General features: G+C 37.7%; 2 long non-coding RNA genes across 5 annotated transcripts in view; one reads left to right on the top strand and one right to left on the bottom strand.

Annotated features, from left to right (window-relative positions):
- The window catches only part of LOC105498390 (uncharacterized), a 94,396-nt gene extending 85,267 nt beyond the window's left edge, over nucleotides 1-9,129 (top strand). Inside the window, exon 10 of one of the 2 annotated variants that reach the window (XR_011612646.1) lies at nucleotides 7,903-9,129. This is a non-coding gene — a long non-coding RNA (uncharacterized lncRNA). Of the gene's footprint in view, nucleotides 1-2,517; nucleotides 2,707-7,902 lie in introns of those variants that run through there. The other variant, XR_011612647.1, reaches the window with a different exon arrangement.
- LOC139358147 (uncharacterized) overlaps nucleotides 1-14,824 on the bottom strand; it is a 101,402-nt gene that overhangs the window by 23,246 nt on the left and 63,332 nt on the right. For all 3 annotated transcript variants that reach the window (XR_011612649.1, XR_011612650.1, XR_011612648.1), the window contains exons 2-3: nucleotides 7,887-8,001; nucleotides 5,783-5,907 (exon numbers count right to left, since the gene is read on the bottom strand). This is a non-coding gene — a long non-coding RNA (uncharacterized lncRNA). The remainder of the gene's footprint in view (nucleotides 1-5,782; nucleotides 5,908-7,886; nucleotides 8,002-14,824) is intronic.

Raw genomic sequence — 14,824 nt, 5'->3', positions numbered from 1 at the left:
ATAAGGTTGCTAAAATGTAGATTCCCTGGACCTAACACCAGAGAATTTGATTTTAATAATTCTACAAAGAAGTCAAAGAATCTTAATACTTAGCAAGAACATTCAGTGTTTATGATGCAGATATTTCTGGGAGCATATGGAGAAATACTATACATAGTAATATGTCATGCTATATACCTTGGGCTTAGAAGGTGTATCTTCTTGAGGTCTTTTCTGACTTTCTTATATATGTGGGATCTTTTGCTGTTTTTGAAACCTGTACTTTATTTGTTAATTTGTAATTTTACAACTATTTAGTGGTTCACTTGTTTATTTGATATTTTCCAGACTACATTGTAATCTTTATAAATATGGACCACTTTGTTGTTTCTAATAATTTGTATCTAATATCTAGCATCTAATCTAGTACAGACTAGCCTCTCAGTAAGTATTTGTTCAGTAACTATATAAAAAGATTCCACGAAATGCCCAGTTCTTACTGATTTCCAGGTAATCTTCCTTCTCATGTGCTTTGCCAAGGAGATCTGTATCTAAAATGCCTAAAACAGGGCCGGGCACGGTGGGTTACACCTGTAATCCCAGCACTTTGGGAGGCAAAAGTGGGCAAATTGCCTGAGGTCAGGAGTTTGAGACCAGCCTGGCCAACATGTGAAACCCTGTCTCTACTAAAAATACAGAAATTAGCTGGGTCCAGTGACGGGCGCCTGTAGTCTCAGCTACTCAGGAGGCTGAACTGGAAGAATCGCTTGAACCCAGGAGGTGGAGATTGCAGTAAGCAGAGATCGTGCCACTGCACTCTAGCCTGGGAGATAGAGTGAGACTCCATCTCAAAAATAAAATAAAATAAAATAAAATAAAATAAAATAAAATAAAATAAAGTAAAATAAAATAAAATAAAATGCCTAAAACAGTGTCAGGCTATGTTCACATTATTCTGAAGTTAAAAAAAGACAATACCAGGCACCAAGTGGATATTAATTAAATATATGTTTAATGAATCAATCTATGCTGAAAACAAATGAAACCAATACTTACATCTCATCATGAGTTCTCTAGAGACCCAGGTGATCATATACCTCTATTTGTTGTGTACTTTTAAAAGTCATATGTATTAGTCATAATGATGCCTGTACCCCAGAATTCTCATGAGCTAGTGGCTAGACTGTGAATATATTGTATTACATAGAAAAAGAGGAGTAAGTTTGCAGGTGGATTTGAGGTTGCTAATCAGTTTACATTAACAAGATTATCTTAGGCAGGTCCAATGTATTCACAAAGTATCCTCGAATGGGGATGAAAGAGGCATAAGAGCCAAAACCAGAGAAGTAGAGTCATGAGAAAGGGCCTACTGACTACTCTTGACTTTGAAGATTATAGGGGTCAGGTGTCAAGTAATGCGGGCAACTGCTAGTGGCTAGAAAGGTAAAAACTTGATTCTCCTCTAGAATCTCTAGAAAGGAGCACAGCCCTGCCAATCCCTTGATTTCTACTTCAGTGAACTATAAGCTAATTTATTTGTGGTGTTTTAAACTACTGTATTTGTGGAAATTTGTTTCAACAGCAATAGAAAAATGGAAACACTGTTTAATGACTTTAAAGATATATAGAATATATGAGGGAAAATACGAAGAATACAAAAAGAAGAAGAAAATATGCTAACCATGAGGATTAATATAATTAACATGAATCCTTCTGGTAGGCAAGGAAAAAGAAAATTTTAAAATTTATTTTGAAATAACTGAATTAAAAATAGCTGGTTAATTTTTATGATAAATCTAAGTACGTTAAGCAAGTAGTAAATTATTTAAAAATCCCAATATTTTTCATTCTCAATACATCTGAACACTACAGTATTATGACTATATCTGTAGACATCAAGATGGTGATTCCTGGGTTTAGGGAAAAAGAAAATAAAGGTGCCAAATCTGAATCTCTAGCAATAGGATATAGTTTGAAAACAAAACACAACAACAACAAATAAAACAAAAGCAACCCGTAGTTGTATAGGTAAATCCGACATATCTTTCTCTGTAGTTGTGAATCAATGATACAGAAGACATTGAATGATAGAGGTGGTGCTTTTTGATATTAGTTTTATAAAAAATAAGTTATTTTACTTCATATTAAAAAACCGTGATTTAATCAAGATCAATCTTTAAGGGGCTATGTAAATATAGTCCAAGAATAGGGCCTCATGGTGGTTAAATTTTATTCAATGATAGAAGATTAAATGTCGAGGTGATATAAAAATTAATGAATTGTTTGTCATCTTGATAGTCTTGATAATCTTGGCTAATATTATTTCTTTTAATTAGGCATTTAATAAAAGAGAGTAAATGGTTATATTCCATGATAAATTATTGGGTTAAGTTTTACTTTCTCAGTTCTTAAATGCTGCAACTGTTGACTCTTGAACACAGGCTTGAACTGCACAGATCCCATTATATGCACACTTTCTTATACCTCTGCCACCCCAAAGATGACAAGACTAATCTCTCTTCTTCCCTTCCTCCTCAGCCTGCGCAGTGTGAAGAGGAAGACCTTTATGATGATCTACTTCTACTTATTAAATAACAAATAAATTATTTCTTTCTTATGATCTTCTTAGTAACATTTTCTTTTCTCTAGCTTATTTTAAGAATACAATATACCATACATATAACACATAAAATATATGTTAATTGACAGTTTATGCTATCAGTAAGGCCTCCAGTCAACAGTAGGTTTTATTACTAGCGAAGTTTTTGGAGAGTAAAAAGTTGTCCTGGATTTTTTGACTGCATGAGGGTTGGTGCCTCTAATCCTTGCTTTGTTCCATGGTCAACTGTATTTATGCCTGTTTTATAGTATAGATTGTAAGCACATGCATACATGTCTGATTTCTTCACAAAGGCACCCATTTCCTTGAGTAGAAGATCTTGCCTCTTATCTTTGTCTCTAATGGTATTACTGGGCTTGATAAATTTGAAGTGAGGGACTGAATGAATCCAATTTCATCAAAGAATTGTAAAACTTAACTCATAGAAACTCTCATAAAGAAGGAATATGACATTATATGCTGACAGTGTTTTTTGTTATTTTGTTGTTGTTTAATCAACACATACTATTATTTTGTATCTAAGAATTAGATGGACTTTTTCAATGAAAATTTTTGAGTGATAAAAAAATTGCAACATTTAATGTATTTTTTCTGATAGTTTATTATGTGCAGATTATTAGCTCTTATGACACACTGTGTATTTACCCTTTTAGAAAAGTCTCCAGAATTTTCTTCTGATTCTAATTCTGAAACATTCTTTAGCCAATTATTACTAAATTAAATGCCATTTAAAAAAATATGTCTCAGTGGAAACTAGAAATATTTTCACCATTGATTTAAAATCTTAGTGAATCAGGACTTTAAAAGGGCAGGAAATTCACAGATGCACAATAAAAATTTAAAGAAAAAGACCTGACATTTTTGGAATACCCTTAGTGAATATTTAGTAGAATCCCAAAGCTAGTATTACCTCTCATGTTTACTGCTTCCTTCTCTGTTGTGACTGGTGAGTCGGCAGAACTTTGAGGCTTTTCTATTCTGAGCAGTGCTGTAATGTGATATTATTGACACCTACCCTTCATGTTTACTCTTTAAATTGCTTCAGATATTTTAAAGACTGAACAGAATTATCCATGCAGCAATTTCACTGCTGCATACTCTTGTATACCCAAGGACTCAAAGCACAGGCATATGAAGCACATTTGAAAAATGTTGTGTTTGATCTCATACATTGAATGTAAAGTGAGGTGAGAGAAAAGTTGAGGGAATTAAACGAATTATAGAGAAATTTTCATCATACCCAATCTGAAATATTCTTTATATTGACACTAACATACACAGAATAAAAGTCAGGTGGAGTACAGTTAAATATTTATGGCCGCCTTTTGTCTAAAACATTTCCTAAAATCTGGGAATTTGAACACATGATGCCCATAGCTTTCGCTTATAAATTATGAAAACATCTTTGTGTGTTCCCACTACAGACTTCAATATTGCTTTAGGAACAACCCTTTGAATTTGTTTTCACATAAAGACATTTGAACATATTATTTTAACTGATTCTTCGGTTTCCAGTATGGAGACCCTTGAGAAAAATTTCTCTTTCTTCAATCAGGAACACAAATGTATTTTTAACATTTGTATTTATATACTTTTATGTAGTGGATCAATGTATGGTCTTATGGCACCTATAAATTATGTTAGAGTTTGTTTTATGCTTTTTCATGCTTGTTGCCAGAAAGCCCAGAGCAAAATTTGTGGTTCATCTCTATTAAGTATACTGGCCCTCACAGAATGATGCCCTTCTGCTTTCCTTTCCTTTCCAAAGAAAATATTATAGGAAATACACTAAAGTGGTCAAGTTTTTTTTGTTTTTTTTTGTTTTTTTTTTCTAAGCTCTACACTTACCAATAGAGATGAAAAAGCAGGCTCTATCTAACCAATGAAGGCATATCCTTAAAAGTGCATTTGGCAGATGCTTACTAAGGCTCTATGTGGACATTTCCAGGGATAAGAAAGTAAAAAACATAGAATAAAACCCTTTCATTTTAGTATGAAGAAAACTTTAACTCTTTTTAGTCCTTAAACCAAAATTGATTTATGTGCCTCTTTTGAAAACTGAAGGCCTCTCATATTTGAGTCTTTGGATTTAGTTTTCTTTTCTTTTTTTCAGTTAATCAAGTGTGAATACTTTTCAAATTTATGTGTTGATTTCCAAAGATAGGCCTTTATGAGCTGTGCTGCAAGTTTTTGGATATATGAACACCCAAAAAGTTAAATAAAGGAGGAAGAAGTAAAAATTAATATACTTAGGAAGTTTTTTGATGAATTATCATATTCCAAAGAACAAATACAGACCATAGGAATATATACCTACAAATGAAATAAAATATAAAACATTGCTACAAATCAAAGCATAGTGGAAAAAAAGCTAACATATAAACTTTTTTTTTTTAATAGAGCTTTAAGAGACACCTATTGTATAGTATATAGTAGATAGATTGAAGAGAGTTGGGATTAGCTTATCTCTTGGCTAAAATAAAAATATTCACTGGTAGCTGCTGCATTTCCACATAGGCATGTGTGGTTTGCAAAACTGGGCTAAGGTGTAACCCATTAGTTTTTAAAACTTTATTTCACAGAGTTAAAATTTTTGAAAAAACTTGGCCTTCAATCCTAAACAGGTTGATTATGTATAGCATACATAGATTTTTTTCAGATGTTCACAATTGCATACAATGACATCTATATTTGCTTCAAATAGAAAATTTTACCCGCTAATGTTCATGCTACTCACAGGACATGGTAGTGGACTCTGGTATAAGTAGTATGCTCTGGATTTATTTTCAAAATAAACATCTTGACGTTTGTATTTATAATAGCGATAAAGTTAAAAAAAACCGATATATCATGATTTGCAAATATTAGAATATCAAAGTGTGTATTTTTTAAAAGTGTTTTTTACACAGTTGAAGTCTGTGGTTTACATCTGAAGATTGGTGAATTCTGTCAGAGATGGTCAAGTTTTATGCAAAGGCAGTTTGCCTAATCCTTGGTGGGTATTTACATCTGTACTCCAAGGAACTGGCACATGGCAGGAGATTTGCTGAGCAAGACATAGGAATCAAGTAATTGTTTATAGGTGACAGCTATTACTAAATCCTAAAGTGAATATTCTACAAAAAGAAATTTAAAAGAACAATCATTATTGCTTTAATTGAGGTTGTGTGTTGTTTATCTCACCTTCTTTTTTATACTTAATTTGCATTGGATTTTGTCATTGGATCATTGACTTAACCCTCTTTGCAGTTATGTACCCTCGTTGGGGAAGACTGATGTAACACGAAGGGATTTTAAAATAAGCTGGGCTGGAAAGGAAGAGAGAAGGCATAGTAAATATCACCAATGTGAAACTGAGACCATAATTAAAATATGTAAATAAAATAAATTTTAAAAATTTAAAAAGCTTATTTTTTGTCCATGGAGAATTAAAAAATAAAAATTTTAAAAGCTTGTTTTTTTGTCCATAGAGGATAAAAAAGTAGGAGTGTTTCAACATCAAGTGAAAAGCAGAAGTGCTAAATGTTGGAGTTTCTAAAACACTAATCTATGAATTTTGCTCTTTCTTTACCCTCTGTTGTCAGGTGATCTTTAGTCCCAAGGCTCTCGGTATTTTCTGTTCCTTTAACTCCCTGGCATGATCCTCTACTGAGAGTACCAGGCTGGCTTTGCAAGCTGGATATTTAAAATGCTTCCTAAATTTACTATATTCAAAACTGTACTATTTCTTCCCCCAATTCTGTCACCAGTTCTACATTACTCCTTCTTCCTCTAGTTTTTATAATCACAGTAAGTTGTACAATCAGACACATACTGTCCAAGCCAGGATATTGTAGTCATACTCAATCCTTTCCACTTCCTCAAATACAACAATAATATTAGTCCTAGTTCCGATTTGGTCCCTTTTGACTAGTTAAGACCAGCATCAACCCTGATTCGACTACAAAATCCCAGTAACTGTTTTACTTATTTTCTCCCTTTCTTCTCTTAAGTTTATTATTCACACAGTAGCCAGAATGGCTTTAAAAATAAAACAAAAACAAACAAGCAAACAAATAATGAATTTGATTATGCTGCTATCTTGGTAATTTTTTTTTAATTTCCACTGGAGTATTTAAAAATCTCCATTTTCTTTTTATTTGAACTAGAATGAAACTAATTGTTATGACATGTTAACAAACCGATTCCAAGAGGATGAAAATCTTTGTTTTGTCATGCTTGGTTGACCAATTTCCTGTGTCAAAACTCACCGATTTCATGCAATCAACATGATATCACCAGAAGGGGATGTGTAGTAGCATACCATTGTATTGCATTTCCACCCTACAGATACAATAGATGTCAAGTATCTATTTTGATAATAGAAAACTGCAGCAAAATAATTTTGGAAGTGGTGAGTTTTGAGTACTGATGTTTTAAAAATTAGACTTATTTAATTGTAAGTTTAAATAATTTAGCTAATTTAACTTTTTAAAGATGATCTTGGCTAAAATCCAACTCACAAATTCCTGAAAGACTAACACTCAGCTCTCACAAAGCTAGTCTGAGCAACTCTATCCCATCACTGGATAAAACCCACGACCTTTTTTCTCTGGCTAACAAAACTCTCAGAAGATGGATACATCTGAGAATCTTGGAACTAGCATTTAGAAGCCAAAATCTGAACACAAGGTAAATTCATTGCTACTGGGATATTCTCACTTTTAGGTCTTTTCTAAGATTAGATATAGAAACACACACACATGCACACACTTGTATTTTTCTTTCTGCCATCAAGAACCCTGGTTCCTAATAATATCAATATATAAATTCACATTTATTCAACTTAAAAATATATACAAATGAGTGTCAGAATAGCTATACTCACTATATTCATAACTTTCTAATATTATGAAAGTTGACTTTCATATATTCCAAAAATATTCACTGAGAATCAACTATGTACCAGGAAACATCTTAGGTCCTGTAATTTTTTTTCTCTCCTATGAATTACAAAACCATCTTGTGTCTTTCAGAGTCCATATTATTATCCCAGGTTTCTAGATGAATGAATTGAGTCTCAGGGAGTCTAAAGCACTCCAATGAAAAATGGTGACATAAGAGTCAAACTTAAGTTTTGGTAATTCTAAATTATTTCCCTTAAATTAATTAACCTCTTTCCTTAAAATAATTAATTTGAATGTAATCTTTAATTCCACTTTTAAAGCAGCATTTATATTTTAAAAATTTACAAAATCACAAAAACTTACATAAATAAATATAAATAAGTAAGTAACTGTGCACTGACCACATTTCTCTTACAGGGAAAAGATGCCACAGGGGGTGATGTTGCATAGTCCACAGGGAGAGCTTTAACTTTTTAGATCGTAAACACAGGTGGGTTTCAAAAGTGTTGAGAATACCTAGTATGTAAAGAAACAAATTTTAAACAAAATTAGTCCTAATCTTTCCATTTTAATCACCATGAGAGAAGAGAGGCAGACCCTCTCATATTGTTTTATACTCAGAAAAGGAAAGAGAAGCAAAACTAAAGGCAGGTAGCCTGGCACCTAGGAACCAGACCTGAAACCAAGGAACCAGACCCAAAACCAGGCCTGGGCTTGCCTGACCTAAGCCTGTTAATTAAAATTCGAACCCTGACAGCAACTGATGTTATCCATAGATTATAGAAAGACATTGCAAAACTTTCCAGTCTGTTCTGTTTCACTCTGACCACCAGTGCATGTAGCCCATCATGTACCCGCTGCTTGCTCAATCAATCACGACCCTCTCACGTGGACCCTCTCACTCGGACCCCTTTGTGTGTCCGGAATTGGTGGGTTCTTGGTCTGGGTTCTTGGTCTCACTGACTTCAAGAAAGAAGCTGCAGACCCCGTGGTATTACAGTTCTTAAAGATGGTATGTCCGCAATTTGTTCCTTCAGACTTTCAGATGTGTCTGGAGCTTCAGGTCTGGAGCTTCTTCCTTCTGGTGGGTTCAAAGTCTCGCTGTCAGGAATGAAGCTGCAGACCTCTGCAGTGAGTATTACAGCTTTTAAAGGCAGCATGGACCCAAAAAGTGAGCAGCAGCAAGATTTATTGTAAAGAGCAAAAGGATAAAGCTTCCACAGCGTATAACGGGATCCGAGCTGGGTGCCATTGGCTGGCTCAGGCACCTGCTTTTATTCCCTTATCTGGCCCCACCCACATCCTGCTGATTGGTCCATTTTGCAGAGAGCTGACTGGTCTATTTTACAGAGAGCTGATTAGTCCATTTTGACAGAGTGCTGACTGGTGTATTTACAAACCCTAAGCTAGACACAGAGTGCTGATTGGTACATTTACAGTCCCTTAGCTAGACATAAAAGTTCCCCGAGTCCCCACCAGACTCGGGCGCCCAGCTGCCTTCACTTATGGATGGAGCGCTGGGGCTGCAGGCGGAACTGCCCGCCAGTCCTAAGCCCTGCTTGTACTCCTCAGCCCTTGGGCAGTCTATGGGACCAGGCGCCATGGAGCAGGGGTGAGCCCTGCCTGTACTCCTCAGCCCTTGGGCGGTCGATGGGACCAAGCGCCATGGAGCAGGGGGCGGCACCCGTTGGGGAGGCTCCGGCGGCGTGGGAGCCCACCCTCACGGAGGGGGTGCCTCAGACGTGGCGGGCTGCAGGTCCTGAGCCCTGCCCTACCGGGAGGAAGCTGAAGTCCAATGAGAACTCAAGCGCAGTAGCCGGCAGCTGCTGGCTCCGGTGCTAAGCCCCCTCACTGCCCTTGGCTGCGGGGCGGGCGGAGCCCGCGCGCACCACCCACTGGAACTCACGCTGGCCCACGACCCACGAGTGCCCGCAGGCAGCCCCAGTTCCTGCCTGCGCCCCCTCCACACCTCCCTGCAAGCAGAGTTAGCCGGCTCCAGGCTCGGCCAGCCCAGAGAGGTACTCCCACAGTGCAGTGGCGGGCTGAAGGGCTCCTCAAGCCCCGCCAGAGTGGATACTGAGGCGGAGGAGGCGCTGAGAGTGAGGGCTGCTAGCCCTTGAAAGGGACAGGAATTGCTCACTTGGGGAGCTTGGCTCTTGAGACAGGAGGCTTGCCCCATGCTCCTGGCGAAAATAAACCACTTCCTTCTTTAACTCGGTATCTGAGGAGTTTTGTCTGTGGCTCCTCCTGCTACATCTTGGTTCCCTGACCAGGAAGCTAGGTGATTGACAGATGGTCCAGGCAGCTCCTTCGGCAGCTTTAGCCTGCCCTGTGGAATATGCTTGTGGGGGGACTCTGACCAGCCTGAGCCAGGTGGATCCTGAGAGCGCTCGTGAGTAAGCATTTGCCCCTGTAGGACGTCTCGCCAGAGCAGTGTGTGGCAGGCTCCCGTCCAGGATCAACACAGTGGCTGAACACCGGGAAGCAACTGGTATTTGGAGTCCGGACATCTGAAAGTTGGTAAGACTAGTCTTTGGAACTTGCCCGCTCCGTTTGAGTGGAAGTGTGGCCTGATCACCCATGGCATGCCCTTATCGGCGCTTTGGTTTTGGTTTTGACTTGGTTTGAATTGCTTGACAAGACTGGTTTTGGGAACTTGCCCCATCCGTTTGAGTGGAAGCGTGGCCTGATCACCCACGGTGTGCCTGTACTGGCACTTTGGTTTTTGTTTTTGACTTGAATTAGATTGCTTGATACTTTGGTTTGGTTTTGACCTGGCTTGGATTTCTGGATACTCTGATTTTAGTTTTGATTTTGGTTTGGTGTAAACTGCAAAAGGGTATGCGTGCCCTTTTTACCTGTTCTTTGTTTTGTGGTGTGTGTGTGGTGTGAGCGTGGTGTTTTGTCTCGAAGAAGCATGTGTCAGGCACAAATAAGCCCACACTACTAGGAACTATGTTGAAAATTTTAAAAAAGGATTTAAGGGAGACTATGGAGTACTATGACACCAGGAAAACATAAAACTTTGTGTAAGATAGACTGGCCAGCATTGGAGATAGGTTGGCCATTAGAAGGAAGCCTGGACAGGTCCCTTGTTTCAAAGGTATGGCACAAGGTTACCTGTTAGCCAGGACACCCAGACCAGCTCCAGTACATAGACACTTGGTTATGGCTGGTTTTAGATCCCCCACCCCCACATACAGTGGTTGAGAGAACAGCAGCATAAGCAGCTGGCAGAGGCAAGGAAAGACCAGCAGAGAGAGAGAAAGGAAAGAGACAGTGAGGAAAAGAGGCAAAGAGAGAGAGGAAGAAACAGGAAGAGACAAAGAGGGAGTTAAGGAGAGAGAGAAAGAGAGAGGCAGAGAGAGAGTGAGGAAGAGACAGAGGCAAAAAGAAAGTTAGAGAGAGACAAAGTAAAAGAGAGAAAGAAAGAGATATACAAGTAGTTAAGAAAAAAAAAAGCCATCTATACCAATTCTAAGTTAATTTGGACAAAACAAGGTCTTATTAATAGCAAAGAATAATTAAAATCCCAAACTTACAAGGTTTTCAACAAAAGTAAAGTTTGCTAAAAGTTAACAGTGTAACATGTATTATAGTAACTTCTACTCTGTGGCATTAGACAGTCTAGTCCACAGACATTAAAAAAAAGAAAAAGGGTTGCTTTGGAAAATAATGGTTATCATCTTCGGAAAAAATAGGGGGATAAAAAGGGGGGCAGAATTTATATAAAAAGAGTGTTATATGGTAAATTTTTGTCCTGAAACAAACTGGTTGTTTAAAGAAAGAAATGTTTGTAATAAGTCAGAAAGTTAAGGCATGTTGAAAAATTGCCTGTAAAAGTCATGAAAGAAAAAAGTTATAAAAAAAGTGTGTTAAAGAATTTATGCAAAAAATGTTGTATGATTTCAAAGTAATTAGGCTTCCTAAATGTAAAACTATTGAAGATACAGTTTATGTGCAAGGTGTATAAGGAAAGTAAAATATACCTTTGGTAAAAAGATTATAAAGAAGCATAAGAATGTGGATTGTTACCTACATTAAAAGGTTAAAAATATGTATATTTTGTTTTAAAGGTTTAAGCAAGTTTTAAAACGTTAATTGTGTGTAAATTCGGTGTGCAGACATATTAGCTAAGTTAAAAAGGTATCATCCAGTTTTTCTGTAAACTGGACATTAAAATAAAAGCATAATAGGTTTTTCTTAAAGCACCAACCTGCTCTTTAGCAAAAATTATAAAAGGTTAAAAAGAGTCTATAAAATCTTACCTTATGGTCAAACATTACAAATTATAGATAAATATGTCTACAAGGTTTTATTTAAATTAAGTTTAACATTAATAACACACTAATATAAAGATAAAATTTAGCTTATCTGGTATAAAAATCATACAGAAAGCATTATTAAATATAAAATGGTATTTAGTTTTCTTTGGTCTAAAAACTAATAAAAATAGGCGCTAAAGTAAATTTCCCAGTAAAGAGGCACTAAGGACTATAAAGTCCACTGCCAAGGTCCCCACATTTAAAACAAAAGGTCAATTTCTTAGAAATTATATACTTGGTTTATCTTCCACTTTCCTTTCCCTCAAAAACTAAAGGTCTTTTAGCACGTGTACCACCCCTAGAATTTCCAGTAAACCATCACCAGCCTGAAGATCATGTTCTCATCAAAAAGTAGAAAGAAGAAAAACTCAAGCCAGCCTAGGAAAGACCCTACCTTGTGCTGCTAACCACCAAGACTGCTGTTCGTACAGCAAGAAAGGATGGACTCATCACACCTGAGTCAAGAAAGCGCCACCCCCTCCAGAGTTGTGGGCCATAGTCCCAGGGGAAAAACCCTACCAAACTAAAGCTAAGAAAAAGTTAACTCTTTTCATCTATTCTATTGCTATTTCTTCTTTCCTTGTTCTGTTGCTAGCCATCTAGTTATTAACATAACCAAATCAATTTTGCCTCAAACTATTGCATTTAATGCTTGCCTTGTTATACCTTGTGGGGACTTGCCAAGTCAAAGACAGCTCTCTACTTCAGAAAAGTACTTCTGTCCCTCCTGACTCTCCTCATACTGGGCATTAGTAAACTAGGACCATTTAATCTGGGGAGATTTCGATAAAGACCTCAGTGCCAACCAGGAGTCTTGCCCCCCGATGTAGAGCTTTCATGCCATAGTTGGTCCAACGTTCTCTGGACCACTAAAGAGCAAGGATGGACTGCCCCAACCGGTTTTTGTAATTTCCTAAATCATACATTCATTTTACTAGAGGATCACAAAAGTTAAAGACTTAAAACAAACTAGCAATTAAGATGCAAATGCCTGGTTAAAATATTCCATCTGCATGTTAAACAAAAGCAATTGTTACGCTTGTGCACGTGGCAGGCCAGAGGCCCAGATTGTCCCCCTTCTACTAAAGTGGTCCTCCAGTCAACCATGCTTAGGCTGCATGGTAGCTCTTTTCCAGGATTCTACAGCTTGGAGTAATAAGTCATGCCAAGCTCTCTCTGCTATATCCCAAAGTCCGGCACCCTGTGGGTCAGCACCCAAGGGCTATCCAGCTTCCGTCTCCCAACACTAAGTTCACTTTGTGTCTCTCACCACAGGGAGGAAACTTAGCATTCCTTAGAGACCTAAAGGGATGTGATGAGCTTAAAAATTTTCAAGAGCTTATCAATCAGTCAGCCCTTGTTCATCCCCAAGCGGATGTGTGTTGGTATTGTGGTGGACATTTACTGGACATTCTGCCAAATAACTAGAGTGGCACTTGTGCTTTAGTACATTTGGCTATCCCTTTCACCCTGGCATTTCATCAACCAGACGGAAAAAAAAAATAAGACATCATAAAGCAAGAGAAGCCCCTTATAGGCTTTTCAACTCTCATATCTATTTAGATGCAATTGGAGCCCTGCAAAGAATACCAGATTAAAGCTTGAAATCAAATAGCTATAGGATTTAAGTCAGTATTTTAGTAGGTGACAGTTAATAAAAATGTAGATTAGATAAACTACATCCATTACAACCAACAGCAATGAGCTTTTCATGAGTTAAAAGAAAAACTCAGGTCAGCCCCAGCCCTGGGGCTACCTGACCTGACAAAACTTTTTACACAGTATATGTCAAAAAAAAATGGCAGTTGGAGTTTTAACCCAGACTATGGGATCCTGGCCAAGGCCAGTGGCCTATCTCTCACTAGACAGGATTTCCAGAGTCTGGCCCCCATGTCTAAAGACCCTAGCAGCAACGGCCCTGTTAGCACAAGAAGCAGATAAGCAAACTCTTAGGCAAAACCTAAACATAAAGTCCCCCCATGCTGTGGTGACTTTAGTAAATACCAAAGGACATCATTAGCTAACGAATGCTGGACTAACTGGATACCAAAGCTTGCTCTGTAAAAATCCCTGCATAACCATTGAAGTTTGCAACATCCTAAACCCCACCACCTTGCTCCTGGTATCAGAGAGCCCAGTTGAACATAACTGTGTAGAGATATTGGATTCAGTTTATTCTAGCAGGCCCAACCTCCGAGACCATCCTTGAACATCAGTAGACTGTGAGCTGTACATGAACGGGAGCAGCTTCGCCAACCCTGGCAAAGTGACTCTAAAGAAAATGACAAGCCCTGCTGCAGTCACACCCAGAAGCTGACTGGTCCACGCACAGCTGAAGCATGAGAAAACTCATTGCGGGACTCATTTTCCTTAAATTTTAGATTTGTACAGTAAGGACTTCAACGGACCTTCTTCAGAGTGAGCGCTGTTCCTAGTGTATACATCAAGTCACTGAGGTAGGACAAAAGGTTGCTACGGTCCTATTATTTCACGTTTATTATAAGTGTACTGAAACTCTATAAAGAACTTGTTTGTATAATGTTATTCTGTGCAGGTATGTAGCCCAGGAAATGACCAACCTGATGTGTGTTACGACCCATCTGAGCCTCCCATGACCACGTTTTTAAAATAAGATTAAGGACTGAGGACTGGTGGGGACTCATAAAAGATATGAGTAAAGTGTTAGCCAAAACAAAACAAAACAAAAAAAGAGGTGCCCAAGCGAGTCACCTTGAAATTCGATGCCTGTGCTGTCATTAATAGTAATAAGTTAAAAATAGGATGTGGTTCTCTTAATTAAGAAAGAGGCTATGTGGCAGAAAATAAGTACATTTATCATAAATTAAGACTGTGTAAAAATAAATGTGGATACTGGTCTTGTGTCATTTAGGCTACTTGGATTAAAAAATGAAAAAATTCTGTCCACCTTCAGCAAGGGAAAAGTGGCCCTTTCTGTACTAGAGGTCAGTGTAACCCCTTAGAACTAGTAGTAACCAATTCCCTTAATTGTTGCT

Source organism: Macaca nemestrina, chromosome 14 (assembly GCF_043159975.1).
Source record: "Macaca nemestrina isolate mMacNem1 chromosome 14, mMacNem.hap1, whole genome shotgun sequence".
Lineage (NCBI taxonomy): Eukaryota > Metazoa > Chordata > Mammalia > Primates > Cercopithecidae > Macaca > Macaca nemestrina.
This window is presented reverse-complemented; position numbering and strand designations above follow the sequence as displayed.